Below are 24111 nucleotides of genomic sequence, written 5' to 3'. Positions count from 1 at the left end.
AATGAGTGCTTGGATCCGTACTGAATGAGCCTACTGGAAACCATATCATGAACAAAACTAACAGTAGTGGCTTTACTTAGCAAGTGCTTCTGATGAAGCCAGGTACTCGACTAAGAACGTAAACATACTACCATATTTAAAAAGGAAAACAACTTGATGATGGTGGCAAAGTTACTTTCTTTATTTCACAAATGCAGATTCCTAAGACCTATTGGAACCTTACTAAACCCACGTCTTCAGAGATGGTGCCCGGGAATATGCATTTGAGAACCAGTGCTCTCAATGTGCACTAAGTTTTTATTGCCAGTGCTATGAGCTCCAAAGCAAATGACATTTTTATTCTGGGGAATGGCTTCAATTAATTAAAAAAAATTTCAATTCCAAAAATAACAATTTCAATTAACCTGTGCTGCCTTATGCTTAATGACATACATATGCCCCAAATAGTATGGAATACCCCAGTGACAAGTACACATAAAACACTGAGCTGAGAATGAGACTGACAGCACTCTTAAGTAGAGATACTAGTTTAGAGAAAGGTGTCTTTTGGGACCTCAAATGGAATAGTCTTGAGATGCGGAGAATAGTCTGGTTGAAAGAAGATGACACACTCAAGATTCAAAGGCAACCCAGACATTGGAAGGTACCTGAAATATCTTCAAGTCTGAAGATTTTCAAACTGTGTTCCAGACACCACCAAGCTTCCTTAAACGTTATTAAAAAACAAGGTGGAACCTAAACTTTTAGTGTTGGGCCTTTCCTCACCCAAGTAATTCAGCCTTTTAACTGTTTCACATATGGGGTTTGATCTAGAATTCTCTTTGAAGAAAGGGGACAGGAGATTTGGAGAGAAATAAATGAAAGGAATTTATGCAGTCACCAGGTCTACATGTTTTGTGAGCATATGCATACCAGGTGGGCTCAGTGTGAGGCATGGAAGAACTAACGTGAATAGGGTCAGGCCTCTGCCTGCATCTGTTAAGAATCTTTGGATGCAAGCCACAGAAACCAGCAGCAACAGACTTAAACAAGTAGCAGGATTTGCTAGATCACTGAGGGTAGCGCTAGGATGGATCAGAGAATTGAATAATCAGACTTCAGGCAAGAAAGAGCCAGGAGGCTCTAGGGATCTTGGTGAGGAGAACTCATGGATCAACTCCGTAAGCCTGTCAGCAGAATGACTTTGCTCTAGCCCAGGTGTCATCCTCTCAAAAACCAAACACTCTTTGTATTTTTAGTAGCCTAAAAAAAGCTAGAGTCTGATTTGCCCAGCTTGCATCATGTTCACCTGGGCCAAGGGCGTAAGGCTACGGATGGGCTGATGGCAAGGAAGGATGAGTTACACTCCCAGCCAAAGCACACGGCAAGAAGTGGGGTACTTCTCCAATGGCAAAGGGGGTATGGTAAACAAAGTGAGGTGGAATGGAGGCTGAATAAGCCAAAAGAGCAGCTGCCTACTAGATCTCCTGCAGAGAAGGGGAGGTTTCGGAGATACATATTTTTTGATCTGCCCACCACTGCCCCCACTCCATGTCTGAAGCCTTCTCCCTAGTAAACCTTCTCTCCCACGCGGTGATATGAATAGATGCTCACATGTTCTTACAAGTTTACCCAACCTGGTCATGGTTGATTGGTCCTGGTCCAGGATGGCCCATTCTGGGCCAATCAGGGACTCTCCCTGGAATTTTAAAACTTACAGTTGTGTCCTTAAGGATCGTTGGTGGCCATTCTTCTCCACATTCAGGAAGCTGACCACAGAGAATTCAGACCCAGAGTCAGGGAGATTGTGGCTTTATTTGAGCCCTTGATTCTAATTGTCCCTGAACCCAAACTACACACAGTGGCCCTTGTCACAATGGCATAAGGCAATCTAAGATTTTCAAAAAACAAATAAGCAAAACACAATACTTTTTTTTTTTACCTTAGTTCAAAGTGGGATTCTGTCATTTTCAACTAAAAGTGTCTTCACCAATAATAAGTGAACAAAAAGCTGAACATCAAGGTCACGTGTAGCAAATGCTATCAGAATGATATGATATTAAGGAAAAACTAACTGATAATTCTAACAGCTCTTATTTACTGAGCACCTAGCTTGAGTCAACCAGGATAGGTATCTGACATACATTATTTGATTTACTTTTTGTGTCAGCCCTGCAAGGACATCTTTACCTCCATCTCACAAGAAGAAACTGAGGCCAGAGAAGTTAAAACACTCACACATTATTGTCCAGCTAGGTGGTGGCAAAACCTGGATTCAAATCTGATCCTAGAACACACTCTCTTTGTCCTGCAGCCAGAAAGCAAAGAGGCACTCTTTATCCTTGGCAATAATGGACAGGTCCCCCATGAGCTTATCAAGAACTACAATCAAGTTGCGTCTCTGCTAACTTAGAATATAAAATTTTTTGGTTTGTTTTTGCTGAGTCTAGACTTCATGTTAGTTACCACTTCATTATAGCCCATTATTATTTAGGAAGTTGCTGGGGAGTTAAGTTTGCAAACATATTTCAATAGTACCTCCACTCCTCGGGCCACCAGACCGTTGAATTCCTCACAGTGTGCAGTTTTTACAACTCTCTTTTCTTCATTAGGCTAAGAATTTATAAGCCTGACACCTTGGCCAGGGAAGTGTGCATCACTATTTCTGAGTTAGGGCCCTTCTGGGAGGGTGGTGTGTGCAGCAGAATGTTTTCTTTGTGCAGTGGGTGGAGGTGCATGTTATTTGTAGTCAAGACCATATCAATACAAACAGCACAAGTCTCTGCAAATTCAGATGGCACCCTAGCGTAGGAGAAACAGTGTGTCTGAAGTCAAGAGAAGCCAGAATTTCTTCCAGACTCTGCTTCCACATAGCTGTGTAATCTCGGGCAAGTTACTTCTCCTCTCTGGGCCACATCTGGCCACAAATCAAATAAGAATGTTGTTCTAGATCATTCTGTCCCATTGAACCTTCTCCATGAAATGCTAGAGCAGCACAAGATGTTCTGTGAAAAAGGATTTTGGGAATCAAGTAAACTTGAGAAAAGCCACATTAAAGCTAAATTGATTTCATTACTGAGTTTTCTAGAGGCTTGAATATGCTATTTGCTCATGATCCCTCTGCAATGCAGAATGCAGTATTGTCCAGATTATCATTTTTTAATAAAGGGATTTGATATCTTTTCCAAGAGCAACTTTTAGCATTCCACAGCACACAGAGTTTACTTGGAACACATTTTGGGAAACGTTGGATCAGAGAATGAGGAAATGTCTTTCTGTGTTCTTTTTCTTTGTACCACAGTAAGTCCTGTTCTCATATCACTGTGCCTGCTGCTCTTATCTGAGTTCTATCTCTTTTGTTCCATCCGAGATGTATCCACTTGTCTCCACTTCCTCTGTGGCTGCCCTAATCCAAGCCACAACCATCAACATCATTCTCTCTCTCTCTCAGCTCTGAACTGCCCTCCATGGTTCCCTTCTTGCTCTTACTGTAATCCTTTCTCCACAAAGTAGCCAGAAGTTTAGTTTTTAGGAAGTTGTACCAGTTCCTTGATGGCTTAAGATGCTACAGTAATGATCTACTGCACTTAGATTAAATCCAAAAGCCTTATAATGGCCTACAAGGCCTTACACAAACCTCGACCCACACCATCCGTCTGACTCTGTCATGTCACTTGCACCCTTTCTCCCTATCCCTCAGTGGCAATGCCTTGGCACCTACTATTTCCTCTGTCCAGCATTCTCCACCCTCAGGCCCTCATGTCACTGTCACCCTGCAGGTTTCAGTTCAGGCATCATCTCCTTAAGAAGCCTGTCCCTGACAACTCCAACTGGAGAAGCCCCTCCAATCCCCTCACCCTTTTACTCATTCCAGTTGGAAAGTATTTCCTCACATATATGTTAACTTATTTATTGCCTGCCTCCTGTTCTGAAGAATGAAAGTTCCTTAAGAGCAACGACCTTGTTTGCCTTGTTCGGGGCCATATGCAAAGAATCTATAACAATGCCAAGTATAAAATAGGCATTCAATAAATATATTTTTGAATTAATAATTGCATGAATAGATGTTTTCCCAATTAAACTATTAGTTCTTTGAAAGCAGAGACTATGTTTTATACTCTTTCAACTCCCAGCTGTGTAATCCCAAACTTTTCTGAGACTATTTTCTCTCCTGTAAAATGGAGACAATGATAGGCACCTCACAGATGCATATCAAAGATTAAATGAAACTTTCAATATGTTTCTAGCAAAAAATGCCTGGCACATAAAGCACATGGATGATAGTTTGATTTCTGTGTCATTCTTCATGGAATCCATAGTTCCTAATTCAGTGCTCAGCACATAGTAGGCACTCAATACACGTTTCCTAAGTGAATGATGAATGAAAATGTCATGAACAATTTTCTAAAAATCCTTCAGCCAGGCATATTTTATGAAGCACCACATACGTGCTCCCAAAGTCTGCCTTGATCCTGTCAAGTGGGTGGTGTGATGTAAATATGATGCCCCACGCAGAAAATGGAAGCCTCTGGAAGGTTGTGGGGACACTCTTCCCTGAAGATTTTAAAGATAAAGAAAAGCCACAGCTCTGAGACACAATGCTTCCTGTGAGAAGATGAATGGATAGAATGTTGACTGAATTCTTGTTAAGTGGCAGTCACCGTGTTGGGCATAGAAGATGAGTAAGACACACGTTTTCTGTCCTTACAGACCCTGCAGCCCGGTGGGAGAAACAGACAAACATGCAATTATACAGCAGTAGGGTGAGGGCTGCAAAAGGATCATGGCACAAAGGAGGGTGCCAGAAACAGGCATAAGAAGTCAGGAAATGCTTCCTGGAAGACATGATGCACAGACTGAGTGGAGAATGAGGAGGATTTTGCAAGGAGATGAGATGATGGGCAGGATTCTAGCCAGACAGGACCAAGCTGTTGATTGGTTGGAGGGTGCGTGGGAGAGGGACATGTTAAAGATGGTACCAAGGATTCTGGTTTGGGGAACCTAGTGGCTAGTGATGCCCAGGTGAATGGTGTGCTTCCTGAATTCCTCCACTGACTGACACAGGCCTGCATCATTTGCCATTAGCAAACTTGGATTCCTCCAAGTTCCAGCTTTTCAGCTGCATCTTCCACTCTGCCATCATAAAAGTATCTGTTGTCAAAAGCTGAGGCACAAAAGGCAAAAAAACTTCTGTGTAATGAGAGTGTGTGTATGAGTGTGGGCATGTGTTTGTGTACTGGAATCCCTGGAGGGTTTTTGTAAACGAAGAGCTAACTTCAATGACCCTATTGTGGTAATTAACACACTCCCTAAACAGACTGTGCTGCTGCAGGAAAGATAAGGGGAGCTCAAATAGGGGCAGATTTGATGCCAGGAAATTTGTGCAGTGTTTGGAAAGTATAGAAGGTCCTTGAAGTACGGGGAGCATCTGCAGAGAGGAAGACTGTTTTCAGTAGGAGTTTTGTATACAGCTCTGGAGCTCACAAAGCACTTTCACAATCATGATTTTATTTAATCTCCCAAGCATTATAACTGTTCTTGATGAAAATATTTGAATAATATAGGAAGGTGACCCTCAAAGTGAGAGACATAAGATTGCGCTCTTAAAAGTTAATTTCTGGCCAGGTATAACGGCTCACACCTGTAATTCCAGCACTTTGGGAGGTCCAGGTGGGCGGATTACTTGAGGTCAGGAGTTCGAGACCAGCCTGGCCAACACAGTGAAACCCCGTAACTGCTAAAATACAAAAAAAAAAAAAAAAAATTACCTGGGCATAGTGGCACATGCCTGTAATCCCAGCTACTCAGGAGGCTGAGGCAGGACAATCACTTGAACCTGGGAGGTGGTGGAGGTTGCAGTGAGCTGAGATCAAGCCACTGCACTACAGCCTGGGTGACAGAGAGAGACTCCATCTCAAAAAAGAAAAAAAGTTAATTTCCACATCATCATTAATGGTAGGTAACCATATGTAGAGCCTCCTGAAGGAGAAAGAAATGGCTTCCTATCCATTCCCATCCATATGCAGGAAAGAGGATTATCTAGTCCAGAACAAAAAAATGTTGGCAATGACCCTTTGGACAACACCGAGAGAGACAGGTAGAGATAACCAACCCTGCATTCCAGTCTCATTGCCAGGACATCCCTAACGTGGAGATGGATGTACAACAGGGGTCATCAAACTATGGCCCAGAGGCCAAATCTGGCTTCCTGTAAAGTTTTATTGGAATACTGTTATGCCCATTTATTTATGCAGTGTCTATGGCTGCTTGTACAAAACAATGGAAGAGTAGAGTAATTGCAACAGAGACTAGAAAGCCACAAAGTGTAAAATATATACTATTGACCATTTGCTGACCCTGATGTAGAACATTTTACAGCAGCAGACACTGCGAAGACTCTGTCAACACCTGTCCTTAATCCTCTTCTCCCTGGTCATCCCCTACAATAAGCAAGGCTGATATTCAATCAGTGTGTATTGCTACAACTGTGCCAGTTGCTCATGGTTGTCATCCACTGTGATTGGATTATGTCTGTGCCCCGCCCGTCATTTGTTAAAAAAAATTAATGTCATTCCAGTGATAGAAGCTAGAAAGTTAAATTACTCAGTTTGTCAACCTGCCTTGAAGTTCACTGTGGCCAGGTGACACAGTTTTAAATAATTAAATAGAAGTAGAAGTCTGCTGAAAAAATTCTAAGAAAGCTTTAGCTTTAACTTTTTCTCCTGCTTCCTTCCTGGAAAGTAATACAATGCCTGGCACTGAGGCAACCACTTTGTGAATAAGAAGTAGAATGATAGAAAGAGGCTATGTTCCTGGAAGCATCTTTGAACAATTAAACCAATGCTAACAACTGCCTATATCTGGACTTCTTCTTAGGTGAAGAAAAGAAAAGCACTATTTGCTTAAGCCACTATAAATTGGGAGTTTATGATTTGTTGCTACACACATTCCTAACTGATACAGTAGCCAAGGGCCTTAAGTATTCCAGGATCCGCTAGCAAATCCATCCATATACTGAATGGCCTCATCAAGTGTTTCCAATATACATCAGACTTATCTAACTTCCTTGATCTTCTTCAATGTTTGCCATGTATCTTTTAAATAGAATTCGCCTGATGAGTGGACTGTGAGTCAGAGATAGCAATTCTAGTCCTGGTTCCACCACTGACTGGCTCTCTGTCCCTGAGCATCCCTCTTGCTCTCTCTAGATTTTCCATTTCTTCCTCTGTAAAATAAAGAAGCTAGACTTCAATCTCTATTCTTTCTTCCTAGTTTTTCATTCCATAATTCAGTTCTTTAATTCTGAAACATCATGAAAAAAGAATAAGGTAACAGCTGCAAGCAAGCATTAAAATATACTATAAGCTCGCTAGCTGCCAAGGCAAAAAAGAAAATAATGATGACATAACTCATTTTTTTGATTAAAAAATACAAGTTACACAAGGGATGGTTCTTATTGGCACAAAATCCTAAATGACTTTATAAAGAACACAAAGGACAACCTAACAGGTATTGTCTTTGCAAATGGACTTCTAAGCCTTCTTTTCAGAAAGCCCAAAAAGAGCAGTGTCAATGCTGGCATACTCATTTGCTCCTCAAAAATGCTCTGTTCATCTACTGGTGAATATTAGTAGCTCATATGTTACAGTGCTGTTTTTGCCACTCACACAAAAATGATGAGTATCATTTACTAAGCAATCTCAGTGACTAATACACACCAGATATTTCTATTTGCCTCTCTCAAAGCTCAGAGGCTTCCCTGTCTACCAAAAGAAACATGTTGCCTGTACTAGTAAGTTACTTATGCGTGCCCAGTACTTTATAATTAACAGTGTCTTAATCTACTTTGCATTTGGTCTTCAGGACAATATGTGAAAGAGGCAGAATCAGAATAATTATTCCATGTTGCAAATGATAAACAGTCTCAAAAAGCTTAAGTGATATGATATGGTGGCCCATATTAGGTTCAGGACTGACCTAGTTCCATCTGACTCCATGTCTGAAGCTCCTGCAGCAAACACTGCCACCTCTTTCCACACCAGGTATTACTCATGTCCAAATCCTGGCACTTCCGTCAGGGACCTCTTTCCCAAATGATCCGACACTTCATTGCGTGGCTTCAAACCAGCAGCTTTGATTCCACTTTCTGTTTCTACCACTGTCGCACAGAATCAATGAAGCATCAATATATTATCCCAAATATATAGTCCTGAAGGCAAGTTTGATGCCTTATAGTAGCCTTGTTATGGCTGATGTTTAAAAATTAAGATTAGAAACAGGAAAATGAAACAAGTAAAAGATATGAATTGAGTCAATAAAGGATAGCCATGCTTCACTGTGTGCTTCAATATCTGAGGCTGATCCTAAAGACCAGATATCAGGCCTTGTTTTTTTTATTTATATATTTTTTATATATATATATTTTTTCTGGGCCAGGTGGGGGTACAGGCATTGTTCTTTCTGTGGGGGGACAAGATCTCACTCTGTCACCCAGGCTAGAGTGCTGCAGTGGTGCATCTTGGCTCACTATGGCCTCAACTTCCCAGGCTCAAGTGATCTCCTACCTCAGCCTCCTGAGTAGCTGGGATCACAGACATGTGCCACCATGCCTGGCTAACTTATTTTTTTTTAATGTTCTGTAGAGACAATGTCTCCTTACATTGCCCAGGCTGGTCTTGAACTCCTGGGCTCAAGCAATCCTCTTGGCTTGGCCTTCCAAAGTGCTAGAATTACAGGAGTGAGCCACCGCACCCGGTCAGGCCTTGTTCTTGTCTTCGAGGTCAGTGTTCTCAGACTCCCTCATTCATTCACTCACTCACTCATTCAGCAACACAGGAGTAGAGATCACCCAGACATTTGTTAGAATAGGCTATAGTGCATTCAGCTTAAGAGCAAAGACTTGGTAGGTGGAGTTAAAACCATCTCTCTATGCTTTGACTTCCTCATCTTTAATAATAATCATACTAGATAATACTTATAGGAGATAACTACATGATGCCAGGCACTATTCTAAGTCATATATATACATATATATATATATATATATATATATATATATATATATATATATATATAAAGATCCTGTAGCAATACATATATGAGTGTATATATATATATATATATCCTCATAAACTCATTTAATCCTCATAACCACAAATGAAGTAGGAACTATTTTTATCCTCTTTTTACAGATGAGAAAACTGAGGCACCAATAGGTAAAGAAAAATTGACAAAGACCACATACCTCGGAAATAGCAGTGCTGGGCAATACAGCTCCAGAACCCATGCTCGTAACCACTACACAATACAGCCTATACACCAGTGCTGTCCAGTCGAACTTTCTGCTCTCATGGAAATGTTCCATCCAATAAGCTAGCCACTAGGCACATGTGACTAGTCCAATACTAGCCATTAGCCATACATAGCTATCAAGCTCTCGATAGTACCATCAAAAAGCTAAATTTCTTATAACCTTTTATACACTTGTGCAGTAGATGTTTGCAAACTGTTCAGCACAATACCTGGCATTTAATAGGCACTCAATCTATGTGAACTACTATTTTAACAGTAGTAAGCATTGAACAAATATTTATCTGCAATCTCTTGTCTGAATTATAAAATCCAAAGAGCTCTGAAAATCAAATTTTGTGTGTCTGCATGTGTGTATGTGTATGTGTGTGTGTGTGTGTGTGTGCTTAATTCAATTTGGCAGCAAAATCTAAGCTGGTGGCACAAACTGACATGAACTGACGGAATGCTACTCATAGTGTTATGCACCCTACATTATTTGTTATATGTTTTACAAGAGAAATATTAATGTATTTAATTGTGGGTGCTGCCCCAAGCCCAGCAAGGGGTGTTATGTAATAAGTAATATATGTATCCGTGTCTTTCTCAGAGCTGAATCATTCTAAATTTCGGGCACACATCTAGCCCCTAAGGTTTCAAATAAGGAATCATGGACCTGCATTTGCATTTTTATACCAGGCTAGCTATGATGGACAGAGCAGAGAAAACAGGGCCTGACCTGGAAACCTGAGTCCCCAGTCATTGCTGTTGGAGAGGAAAGCAGGCCTTTCTCCAGGCAAGCTGGAGCAGAGAAATAGCCAGAGCTGCCCCAGGTCGGGAGCAGAGAAGCCTGACAACAGGACAACAGAGCATGCACGACAGCTCTCTTCCTGCGGCAGCCACGTTTCCAGTCATTGCTTTATGAATCTATTCAGTAAGTTTATTTAATAGTCCTGCAGAGAAAGGGACATGATGCTCCTATTTATTTAGTAAGTTCATTATCGTAGATGTGCTTGTGGGACTCTAGACTAATGCTACACAGAGCTAGTCGTTCCCCTGTGCAGATCAAGCCTCTGCTGCCTCTCACCTTCCTTCCCACCCTACCCCCACATTCCAAAATTTGGAAAAGTGGATATGCCTTCCAAATAGTTCTCTCCATCCTGATTGCTGGTCCCAGGGCCTGAAATGTCCTTTACTGGCCTCATCTTTTGTGATCAGGCATTTTGTCCTGTAGAGATATCAACTTAAAAGGTAATGTAGTGAGGTGGAATCTGGACTTCCTGTGTGGTTTGGGGTAAATAACTTGGACTCTCTGAGTCACAATTTCCTCACTCCTAAAGAGTAGCAAGTAATATCCCTTCAAAAGGTTTTGGGAGGAATAAATAATGACCTTAAAGTACCCTAGAAAAGCATGGGACACTGGAAGCACCCATTGAGGGGTAGTTGACAGATCTAAGCCCCCTCTCAGTGCTCCCTGTTTGTATACAAATGTAGTCATCATCTTTCATTACAACAAAGAAGAGAAAGCATGAGTTTGGAATAAGCCTGGCCTGGATTCTATTCTCAGTTAGGTGACCTTATAAAAAGCTTATTACCCCTATGAACCTCAGTTTCCACACCTGTACATGGGAATAATGCTTACCTCTTATGCCAACACCCTTAAGAAACCAAAGGGATACCAACATACCTAGAGAACCCTGTACAATGTCTGGCCCAAGGAAGATGCTTCCTTCCCTTGTCCACCCTTTCCTTCTTCTAACAAGGCAGTGGCACTAAAAGACTATGGCATTTTCCTTCCAACTTTAGCTGGCTAATAATTCCTAACTAAGAATGACAGAATTCAATACCGAAATCAATGAAGAACCACGTGTCCCTTTTTAATCAAAATCTAAAATGACGTAGCCCTCGCCTGCAGCCACATCAAAACATAAGTGAGAGAAGAAGCAATGGAAGAGGGTATTTTGCAGTTACCTTCTTTGGAAAAGCAGGATCCAGGCAAAGTTGGCCTCTGTCTTTAATGATAGGATATAATTCCAATTTCACAACTTAATTATGACCGGATGAAAAGGACAGCATAAAAAACTAGGCGTAGGGTAGGGAGTTTCATCTCGTTAGGTTCACTGACACCTCATTAGGGACTTTGAAAAACATTCTGCTTCCAGGCAATTTTGCTACTATCTTGATTTTTTTCCACGTTTATCTGGCTCCATTTATTTGACTTGACACAAGTAGGAAAATGAGATCTTTGATTTTTTTTCCCAGCTCATCACCTAGCACTTCTATTTCTCCACTTCATGCCACAAGGTTCTTTTTCAGGTTATGATCATCAGGATACCAGAGGATCAGAGCTGCCAGAGTAACCTTCCAAAACATGAGCTGGATCATGTCACTCCCTATGCCAAATCTTTAATGGCTTCCCACTGTCCATACACAGTAGCAGGGTATGCAAGTACTACCTACTTTTCAGACCTCATTTCCTACTTCCTTCTTCCAAAATGTCTATTCTGATTGTAAAAGGGCTACTTAACATTCTTCCCCCAGGCCCAAGAGAAAATCTTACGATGTTCACGATATTCCCATCTTATTTCTCCATTTCCCCTACCACCTACGTAAATACCATTTCTCCCTGTAGGTTCAAGTCAAAGATTCAGTTCTCTCTCAAAATTTGTTTGATCTTCCCAATTAGAATACACCCCTCACTCTTTCTTAGTTCTGCCAGCATGAGGATCATCTGCACCAGTACATCCTGTCATGAATGATAGCCAACACTTCATGTCTGCCTGCCCGACCCAACTGTGAGCCCTACCATTGCTAACTTTCTGTTCTCTGTTAGTGAAACACACTACACAGGTGTGTCCCAATCAGTTCCAAGATGTGTCAGAAGCACTTGTTACCTCTAAGATACCAAGCATGGAATGTACATGCATACATATATATATATATTTCAAAATAAGTAAATGATTTGGAATTTTCCTCTAATAATACTCTTCTCACTCCTTTCCTTGCCTTCTTAAGTAGAAGAGAAAAGAGTTAAGTTAAAGTTAGAACATGCAGAACTATGCATATCCCTGAGTTCTCCCTATAGCTCTGTGCCTTGTGTATATTGTGAGAAAAACTAAAAGGTTGAGAAGTTCCTCTCTGTAGCACCAAGTCAAGTCATGTAACAATATGATAAATACATGGAAGACAAATGGGACTGTTCTTGATCATGCTCTGAGGCCTGGGATCCTTTCACTTGACTTTGATGTACAGCACTGTTTATTGCACCATACCATGGACAAAAGAGGAAAAGTCTGGCAACATCTGGAACCAAAGAGAATGTCTTAGTATCTTAAGCACTATGCACAGTTTGTTTATTTGGAAATAGTGCCAACATTGCATTAACATTGCATGTTAGACTGACTGTGGACCCTAATTAATTGTTGCAACATGGCAAAGGGATTTGGCGTTAATAGATGTGGGCCTAATTTCCTGTAAATTTGCTGTCTCAAAATAGCAGGATGACTTTGGGCAAGTCCCTTCTTTGAGCCTCCATTTCCTCAACTGTAAAGCAATAAACTTTAAAACATAGAGCAACTCCCACCTTGCAGCTTTGTTACATGGATCAAATGAGATGACGTATATGGAAAAGGGCTTTGTAAATCACAAAAGCCTTATAGCAATGGGAGTTAGTAGTTATTGGTATTAGGAGTTAGACAAGGGTAAAATGCATCCTCACAACTGGGTTATTTGTTGTAAAAAAAAAAAAAAATGCATTTTCACACCACAGTAAAGAGAATAGGTTTTGGAGGCTGACCACCTTGTGTCCAAGAAATGGCCCCATCACTTCCTCACTAGGTGATCTTGAAAAAGTCATATAACCTCTCCGAGCTTCATGTTTTTGTATAGGAAAGGGTGGTGACAGGGCTTTGGTGATTATTATTAAAAATTAACGCATTTCTGAAGGATAGAGACATATACATGACAAATCACAGCACAACAGTTTAAATATTGTACCAGTTATTGCACTACGGAAGAAATAAGTTTCATCCATGAGCTGGGTTTAGAGAATGAGTATGAGCTTCGAGGAAGAGAAGGCAAGAGAAGAATATATCAGGAAAAAAAGAACAGTAAGTGGCAGAAGTGACAAAGTCCTGAAATCTAATTTATCTTCATTCTGCTTCCCTATAAATAAAATAGGAATAGAAATGTCTGCCTTTCTTCTATTTTTCTGAGATATTCTGAAGGTGAATGAGATTCAGTCTTTGTTACACAATTCACCCCTCCCTAGAGCTGGCCCCTGATTGGTGACTACAAGGGCAAGTAATTGCCATGACAGCATTTAGGCCCATGGGGAGAAAAAAGACTCCATAGGATAGGACTGTTCCTATCATTCTTTCCACTGGCCCCAGCTGTGTTTCCCAAAGTGGATTAGGATGTGTCAAAACATTGAGAGAGATAGGGTACAGAAGCCATATGCTCTCATTGTCTGTCAGAGTCTTCCTGGGGCACATTTTCCTAAGTCCTTACTCCATCTGAAAGCATCTTTAAATCCAGAGCTGCAGATGGAATGATAAACTATATGGCAGGATTTTCCAATTGGTGATGGGGTTGGAGGGAGATGAATAGTAGCTAAGTAGGTCAAAAGAAAAGTATTTTGGGAGCTCTCTTCTTCTTTTATCAAAATGAAAACAGTTTACCTTGACGAAGCTCCCAAATTTTAGGCAACCTCGTAATTTACCTTCTATAGAAGATATAGTTCCCCTTTGTTCTGTGAAATCACAGAGTGCTAAGTAAAAAGGCCTGCTTAGGGCCCGGGTGTACCCTTACTAGCTGTCCAATCTCCAGGCCTTTAGTATCTCTGATCCCCAAATTTCCCATCTGGTAAATGAAGAAATTTGACTGATCAATTTGTTATGTCTCTTCTGGCTCTGTTCATAAATAAAGTCTTATTCAATTCATGTCTGACACTCTGTGCCCAGTACTGGGCAAAGGGAAATAATCATTTATAAGACCCAGGCTTTGCAGTTATATATGCGAGAGGAAGACAGAGGTTTGAAGCCATATACAAATACGCACACACACACACATACAACTTTGATGCAAGACAGTCAGTGTCATAAGAATTATATGAATTGTAGAAATGACATAGACTATTTTAAAAACATGAAGTGTAAACATCTAGGTTTTCATAGTAACTTGTCATCTCAGCATCTCAGTTACTGTGAATATACATATGTATATAAATCTTTGAGTATGTGTGTGTGTATGTTTATCTGGTATCATCCTGTAGCAGTAGATTTGGGATGCACGTGGAATAAAATAGTTGCTATCAGATTATATATATATTCTTAGATTATATATATATATACATATATACATATAATATACATATAATGCATATATATTAATATAAAATATATACATATATATATATCCCAAGACCTTATTTACCCAGACTCATAAACTCAAACAAAGATGGTCAATTACAGATTTAAGCACCAGCACTCCAAATAGTTATTATTAGAAAATAATGCTCTTTTACAATATGTTATTTTCATCACTGTTTCCTTAAATATGGTGTACAAAGTCAAGTCATCATTTTCAATATTGGCGGCTACCCTGGGCTGTTTTCAGTAATGATTTAGGGGCTGTATGTGTCAGGGGAAAGATGAGCTGCCTGTGTCTGCATGACTGTGCTTTGCCAGGACACTGATCTACCTAAATAATATTTTGATATCTGCTTTTTTATTTGCATATTTGTGATGAATTATAGGTAATGAGCTAGATATGAAGGCCGTCAGAGAAATGATTAAATACTAGGATACATGATTTCTCTTCGAGTCTCCTCATATTTTGTACAAGGAAAGAGTCTAGCATAGCAGTTTAAGAATGTGGATTGCAGAGTCAGTGAGAGCTGTCACCTGTTAGCTGTGTGTGCTTAGGCAAGCGTCTTTGCATTTCTGAGCCTTATTTTCCTTATATATATAAAACAAGAATTATAACGTCACATTCCTCATAGGAGAGCATTCTGAAGGTTAAGTGAGACCACATACATAAAACAATTAGCAATGTCTCCAGTACATGCTAAGTAGTTAGAAAGAGCATGGTAACTGCTATAGTATGAAGCAAACAACATGGCGTTAACAGATCTGGTTCTAGACTCTGCTTGTCATTATCTATTATGATTATTGTTGTTGTCGTTATCATTATATTTGATCAAGGGGGATTCAAGGTCTGATTTTCTAACTTTTCTGGGATATGTATGTGATAACAACAGATAGAAATTATAAATTAATATAAAATGAAGCATTTTTCTAGGGGCTTGTGTTGCATGAAATATTAATTCGCTGAAGAAGCATTTAAAAGAAAATGCAATGGTCTTGAAACAGCACAGAGGTTCAGTAGGATTAGGCAGGAGTTCACTGTGTGGGATGGTTTTACTAATTTGTTTATTTGTACAATGTAAAAAACATAAATTTTGGTTCAGTAAAATTCAGCAAATTTTCTTAGTTTAGTCCAATGTTTAGTTAATATAAGTTCCTTTTATTCATTTAAGAAATCTCTGAGTAGAGTACAATAATAGTGCTAATACTACTACTAATAATAGCCATAATATTTATATATCACTTTATACTTTTTTTTTTGAGACAGGATCTCCTTGTGTCACCCAGGCTGGAGTGCAGGGTTGCAATCACAGCTCATCGAAGCCTCAACCTCCCAGTCTCAAGTGATCTTCTCACCTCAGCCTCCTGAGTAGCTGGGACTACAGGAGCATGCCACCATGCTTGGATACTTTTTAAAAAAATGTTTTGCGGATATAAGGTGCCACTCTGTTGCCCAGGCTGGTCTTGAACTCCTAGGCTCAAACAATCCTCCTGTCTCAGCCTTCGAATGTGTTGGGATTACAGGCATAAGCCACCATGCCCAGTCTCACCTTACACTTTTTATGGGACATTTAAATGCATTCTCTTCTGCTGATCACTATGAGGTACAATCAGCTCATGTTATGGATAGGAATACCAGAAAGGTAAAGAAATACAGAGAGGCGTGACTAGTTTATGACAGTATCACTCCACTCATGCTTTGGGGTGGAGGGGGTCAGTAAACAACCTAAAAGCTCTATGACAGGGCCCAGGAGGAAGGAGAAGGGGACAGGCTGTTACCACGGAGGAGCCAGAGGAAGGGAGCAGGCAGGGGAGCTCACTAAACACTGGACTCCATTATATAAGACCCCTTCCATCCTCTAACATTCTGTCTCTATGAAAAAGAGCTTTCAAGCATCAAACTTATTTGGTCCTAGAATAAAATCAGTCTGACCTTTTCCCACAGAATGTGCTATCCAAAAAGAAAAGGGCTTAAAGAACCCACTTGGCATGGCTGCCCTGCTGTACCCCTTTGCTTAACCAGAGCCAAGATTCCTGTCGGGGTTAACAGAAAATGAAGAAGGGAACACACCAGCCCCTCAATACTTCTCGGCCTCCGGAGGAAGCAAATTCCCCCAGGGCTCTCCGCAGCCCGGGGTAGGGGGAAACCCTTTGAGGCTCAGCTTGAACCCATGAGCCTTCCAGAGCACTGAGAAAGGAACACATAGCGGTTCCATGACTCCTCATTCAGAAGGGGCCAATCTTTTTCAAAACATTGGTCTTAAAAGTAGATTGTCTTGCTCATTCAGCCAGGGATCTCTGAGGACCCGCCTGTAGTCTGGGTGAGATGAAACATCTCGATCTATCAACTGCCACCCCTGAAGGAGCATCTTGCTTCTTGTTTTCTCTCTAGCAGGGCCTATTTGACAGGGTAACACATACAGGATTCTGTGCTCCTCTAAGAATCCCCCTTCTACATGTGAGAGATCCAGCCTCGCCAGTATGCTGTCTGGATGAGGCTCCCATGTAGACTCCTGGGTAAACTGTCCTGGCTGGTCTGTAGCCTAATAGGAGACTGAAGTAGTAGGTCGCACCCTGGATAACAGCACAATTAAAGTGAATTTACGTAACCCAGATATCAGTTCTGTTAGCTAACCCTTCAATAGTGTTAGCTCAATTGTGTGACCCTCAATTCAAAATTCTGAGATTTCTTTTGTACATTCCCATGAGCTTATACTCTCTTGGGCATATCTGTATTTACATACAAAAAGCTGACAGATCATTATCAGTTACTTCTTAAAAACTGAATGTTTCTCTGTCCCCTTCTTCCATTTCTGATTCTTGGCATCAAAGCTGCTATGGTTTTGGAAGTGGCCTAGTTTGGCACACAAGGGGGTTCTGTTCTGGTTGCACAATGACTTTTTAAATCTCAACACTTGCCTTTTCCCCACCATGCATCTTATACCCCTGCCTAGTTCACACTGTGCTATTTTATGGTCTCTGTGCTTTTCTACAGAGGCTCCATTTCCTTTACTTACCCTCTTCTTCACCTGGCTAACTCCTGTTCATTCCTCAAAACGTCACTCAGGAATTGCACTCTCTGGGACTCCCTAGCTAATGCCTGATCTGATCTGTCTGGTTTCGATGCCCCTCCTTGGAGATCCTGCTCTCTGGGTTATCTTTCATAATCTCTGTCATAGGGTCTTATAGTCATTTGCTTAACTGTCTGAGTCCCATCTTCATCTCTAAGCTCCTTGAAGATGGGGACCCTGTCTTGTCTCTACCTGCCAACAGATTTCCAGGGCCGGAGTATACTAAATGTTTCTTTCACTGATTCATTTATTTAGCAATTGATCAGTAAGTTGATTGATCTCTTTTAGTTGCTCAGAGACCTTTTATCCTAATTTAAGGCTCTCATTTGTTTTTTGAATAGATGAAGTCACCAGACAAATGAGAAACCTCCAAGTAAGTATAGGTCACGCTGTGAAGTTTCCAAGTGTTCTTTGATCATTTACACTTGGCAGCCAGGTATTGCAGAAGGACAGCCAGCTTGGTGGCATCAGTGAATGCAATTTTTCTTCACAGAGCTTGTAATGAGCAACATTGCCAATTTAATCTTTGCGGCCTGTCAATTCCTCCTTTCTTCATGCTCTGCTCTTCTTTGCAGGCTTACTTTCCCACCCCCAAGGCACACAGGACCTGAATCCTCAACGGTCTTCTCAGAACCTTGGAGGTCTGATTATAGCTCCATGACTAACTAATTAGCTGTGTGACCCTGGACACCCCATTTTCCCTGTTTGAGCCTCATTTTCCTTAGTTATCAAATAAAGTATTTTCTTAGTCCATTTGTACTGTTATAATAAAATATTTTAGGTGGGTAATTTATAAATAATAGACATGTATTTCTCACAGTTCTGAATGTTGGGAAGTCTAAGATCAAAGCACCAGCAGATGTGGCAACTGGTGAAGGTTTGCTGTCTGCTTCCAAGATGGTGCCTTCTTGCTGCATCCTCACATGGAGGTAAAAAAGCCTTGTATCCTCACATGCTGGGAGAGATGAAAGGGCCAGGCAGCTATTTGAAGTTTCTTTTATAAGCCACCAATCCTATATATGAGGAAAGATCCTTTGTCACCTAATCACAGTTCAAAGGCCCCACCTCTTAATACCATCACCTTGGGGTTTAAGTTCCAACATACAAATTGTATTAGTCCATTCTCACACTGCCATAAAGACATACCTGAGACTGGGTAATTTATTTAAAAAAAAAGAGGTTTAATCAGCTCATGGTTCTACAGGCTGTACAGGCGTCTTCTTCTGGGGGGGCCTCAGGAAACTTACAATCATGACAGAAGGTGAAGGAGAAGCAGGCACATATTCACATGGCCAGCAGGAGAGAGACAGTGAAGGGGAAGGTGATACACACTTTTTAAACAACCAGATATTGTTAGAACTCTATCACGAGAAAGCACTAGCGGGATGGTGCTAAACCATTAGAAACCACCCCCATGATCCAATCACCTCCCACCAGGCCCCACCTCCAACACTGGGGATTACAATTCAACATGAGCTTTGGGTGGGGACACAGAGCCAAACCATATCATGAATGTAGGAGGGACACATACATTCAAACCACAGCAGATAGGATGAAAAATGACAGTCTATCATTGAATCAAAGCCCAGGAGACAGCACCGGTCCGTAGAGGTAGATTAAGAAGCTGGCTTCATGCGGAGATGAGGTCTGGAAAAGTGGTTGTGGGCCATGCTGTCAGAAACCCTATCCCAATCTCTGTCTTCAATCCTATTGGCCTCTAAGTCTCATTTTTTGTTGAGGAAAATACATTATCTTCCTGAAGTGGCTGTTGTAAATCAAAAGGGATCATGGATGTGAGACAGCTCTGAAAACTTAGAAGCTTGTCAGTCATTATGATCTCTCTAAAGCAATCCAGACATACCAACAAGGGCTGTCCATGTCCTAAACTACCGTTTATCAAGGTGCATTCCAGGAGCCTCCTTCTGAAAGGTGTCTACAGAGATTAATGGATGAAGGAGAAGGAAGAATGAGGTTATTACAGACAATCAATTTGAGAAAGATGGAATAACAAAGGTAAATGGGGAGGTTTCTTTACTGAGGAAGGCCTTGACTAGCTATCACGTACTGAGAGTCTACAAACAGGAATTTTTTTTTTTTTTGGTGAAATTTATAATTACGTTTCAATGCTGACTCATTTTATTTTACCTTTATTTTTAAAGATAATTTTAACTTTTATTTTAGATTTAGGGGTGCACTTGTAAGTTTGTTACCTGGGTATATTGTGTGGTACTGAGGTTTGGGGTACAGTTAAGGTTTCTCAATCCCTTTTGCTGTAGGTGCCTTTTGCTTTATAGAGCATCAAATAAGCATACTTCAGGAAATGCTGCTTTCAACCAAAGGAAAGACGTAATCTAGAAATTTTGGACACCTTTAAAGGACTTTGGGAAGATATCTTGGGGGAGTTAAGAGGTGCTTTCAGCATGCTTCAGTTTCTACTGACCCTTTGGGAATACAGTCATAAGCAGTGGAATGTTGAGGGGATTGTGACTTGTAGTCAGGAATCCTGGGTTGCAATCCTAGGTCTGCCACCAACTCCCTCTGTAGCCTTGGGCCATTCAGTTACCCTCTCCGAGGTGCAGTGTACTCATGTGTAAAATGCAGGACTAGATGCAGGAACATCAAGACCACCAGAGACCAGTCACATTCACTCGGATCACTGCAACAAAGTGTTTGCTGAGGGGAAAGAAAAGGAAGAACAAGGCAGCATGCATATTTAATGTTGCAGTAAAACATAGCAGTGCCCAGGTCTCCAACAATCAATTCAGGAGCAGGTCATCTGAAACTAAAGGTCCCCTGTTAATAGTGCTCCAGAAGTAGAAATTGAGGTAAATAAGCAGCTAGCTGTATGCAAGAATACTGCTGGTAGTGGAGGGGCCCTCTCCACCCACCTCCCATATTTTCTAATGCTTCAAGTGAGACGTGCAATTTAGCCACCACTTACTCTGGGACTGAGGTCTCTTCCTATGCTGCCGATGTCCCCCAGCCCCTTTGTCCACCAGTCCCATGTCCACAGCCTATCAGAACCCAGGGGGTCAGTGTCCAGTGGTCTCACAATACCCAAGACTGCATTAATTTTGGACCACACAGTGAGAAAGCTGAGCTCACTAGTCACAGCCAGCCTCTTGAAATGCCAGATTTATAACATGCAAAAGCCATTTCCAAAGCTTCACATTTGCATTTCCTACTTTGTTGGTGAGATTGAAAGCATTAGCTGCAAAGCAAGTAAAACCCAGAGGCTGGATGGCATTCAAACCTAATTGATTCAACAGGTGTTTCCTGAACTGATAGCATCTCTGCACAGAGCCCAAGGTAAGGTTTGTGGGGGATGTTCATTTATCTAGGTCATAAGACCTATCATTTCCTTCCTGACATAGATATTCTCTTTAATCCTCATTGTGAGGTATTCGGTGACACCATGTGACAGGTAAAGGGGCCTAAAAAGTAACTTACTGAATACCATGAGTAGGTGGGAGAATCCAAAATTTTATACTAGAGCTGTCTAATTTTAACGTCTGAGTTTTCCACTAAGACTTCAAGTTGTCTTACCAGGTGTAGAGACAAATAAAGAATCATTGTTGCTCCCAGGAACTGATGTGGGTATGGAGAAGTGACATACGGCAGATGGGGCTGAATGGCAGGAAGGGCACAGAACTGAGTCAGGAAGTGTGTCAGGAAGTGTGTGTGTTTCTCTGTTTTGGTCTCTAGAAAGAAAAAAAAAAACTAAATGTACATATACCTATATCTATTTTTAAAGATAAGTTAAAAATAAATATATTGCTCTACTTTCTACTCCATGGGGTCATAGAACTACATGACTAATATCTTATGGGATGTCATATAAATCATCTTATCTAAGTCCGTTGTTTTACACTAAGAAAAGGGATCATCAGACAACTTAAATAACTTGCCTCAGGGCACACAGTAAAGTAACCACAAAAGTTGGCCTGGAACCTGTGTCCCTGCTTCTTAGTCTATTGCACATCCCATTATACCACTTCTCAGCCTTTTAACTGAGTCAAAGAGAATGAGTATCCCATTCATATCCATTCATCACCATCCATCCATTCATCTATCCATCTATCCATCCATTTATCCATTCACCCTCCATCTATCTACCCTCCATCTATCTACCCTCCATCTATCCATCTTCCATCCAACCACCCCCATCCATCCATCAGTGTATCCATCCATCAACCTCTATCACCCTCTATGCATCCAACTATCTATCCAATCATCCATCCATCCCCCATTTATTCAACCATTGATTCATCTTTCCTTATAGCCAACTCCAGCCAAGTGCCTACTCCAAGCCAAATCCCAAGCCAGATCCTGAAGACTCTAAGCTTTCTGCCTGTTACAGCAGCATATTTTCACCTCTAGACACAATGTAATAGTGAATCTGGGCCAGACTTCTGCTCCATGGTATCAGACTACATATTCAAGTCTCACAAATAGAGAACACACAGGTGAGAGGAAGGTTCCCCAGGGCTTGAGGTTGTCATAGGTTTCAGCTGGAAGTGCTTCTAAAGGCATTCTGGTGCTGAGTTTATGGCACATGCATGCATTTTTTTTTTTTTTTTTTTTTTTTTTGAGACAGAGTCTCGCTCTGTCGCCCGGGCTGGAGTGCAGTGGCGCAATCTCGGCTCACTGCAAGCTCCGCCTCCCAGGTTCACGCCATTCTCCTGCCTCAGCCTCCGAGTAGCTGGGACTACAGGCGCCCGCCACCGCGCCCGGCTAATTTTTTGTATTTTTTAGTAGAGACGGGGTTTCACCGTGGTCTCGATCTCCTGACCTCGTGATCCGCCCGCCTCGGCCTCCCAAAGTGCTGGGATTACAAGCGTGAGCCACCGCGCCCGGCCACATGCATGCATTTGAGCCAGGGATTATGGGAAGGTCTGACACATGCATGCATTTGAGCCAGGGATTATGGGAAGGTCTGACATTTGAGGGTTGGTCAAGACCTGTACTTACAGCTTAGATTTGGGCCGGAAAAAAATTATTTTTCTCATAAACATAATATTATGATATTATTTAAAAATATAATGATGAATGTTGGCAAAAATTTTACCTGATTATATTTATCCACTCACAAGTATTTGTTGAGCACCACCTACGCATTTTCATGTTTTTCATTTAATGCTCACAGTAAGTTTGTAAGGTAGACATCAATATCTTCTATACCTTCACTTCATGGGCACAGAAACTAAGCTCAGAGAAGTATAAAACTTGCCCTTAGTCATGTAGATAGTAAGCAGCAGAGCCAAGATTTTAACCCAGGACTCTTGGACTTCAAACTAACACTAGAATAAGCTGACTCCCCAAACAGTTTGCACTCCAAAAGTGGAAGAAATAGCTCCTTGTTATGGGGCTTAAAGGAAGTCTTACAAAATAAAATTTCAACCAGAGAAGGTAGGGTTCTACAGGTAGAGAGGGCCAAGAAGGGCATCCTCAGAAGTACAAACAGCTTGAGAAAAAGCCACAAACAGGGAAGCATGGGCCAGGCTCAGGAAACAATGAGTTTGATGTTTGTGCACTGGGCTCTGATGATGGTGTACTGGGCTTCAAAGAAGTGGGTTGGGGGATTGTCATGGCACCTGACTTCAGTCTTATGAGCAATGAGGAGCCACTATAGGTTTCTGAGTAGAAAAACAATGCAATAAAGTCTGTACTTTCAAAATATGCAATCTGGTGGTGAAAAATATGGAAGCTTGAAGGAGGAAGACCATTTAAGAGGGTAATGTTTATGGGGTAGAAAAGAGGGAATAAGAAGTTAGGCAGGGTGGTAAAGGGGAGAAAGAAAAAGGAAGAGAAGAAAGTGACTGATGCTGAAGAGTTTGGATCAATGGATGAATAAGAACTAAAAAAAATGATGAGTGGGTGAATTGGTCAATGGATGGACAAATGAATGAATGAGTGAATAGGTGGGTGGGTTGATAGATGAAGAGATGGTTACTTGTGCTTGGGCTGGTCCTTCTCCAGAGAAATATATTTCCCTTAGCTTAAACTCCACTATCAGGGTGTGTAATTTGGGGCTTTTTCCTTCATGAGATCTCAGCCAGTATTATACACCTGGCAGCTCCTACTTCATTTCATCTCTTGGTAGAGAGACCAGAGCACAAAAACCTCTCACTGTTCCCCTCCGCAGATCACCTTCAGATTCTTCCATCAAAACTATAATTTCATCATTTCCCCTGCCCCAAGATACTTCAGGGGCTCCCCATGGCCAATGTGATCAAAATACATTATTGGTTCTGCCACCCATGATGTTTACTGTATTAGTCCATTCTCATGCTACTATGAAGAAATACTCAAGACTGAGTAATTTATAAAGGAAAGAGGTTTAACTGACTTGCAGTTCTGCAGGGCAGGGGAGGCCTCAGGAAAATTACAATCATGGCAAAAGGAGG

The sequence above is a fragment of the Symphalangus syndactylus genome, chromosome 19, assembly GCF_028878055.3.
Source record: "Symphalangus syndactylus isolate Jambi chromosome 19, NHGRI_mSymSyn1-v2.1_pri, whole genome shotgun sequence".
Lineage (NCBI taxonomy): Eukaryota > Metazoa > Chordata > Mammalia > Primates > Hylobatidae > Symphalangus > Symphalangus syndactylus.
This window is presented reverse-complemented; position numbering follows the sequence as displayed.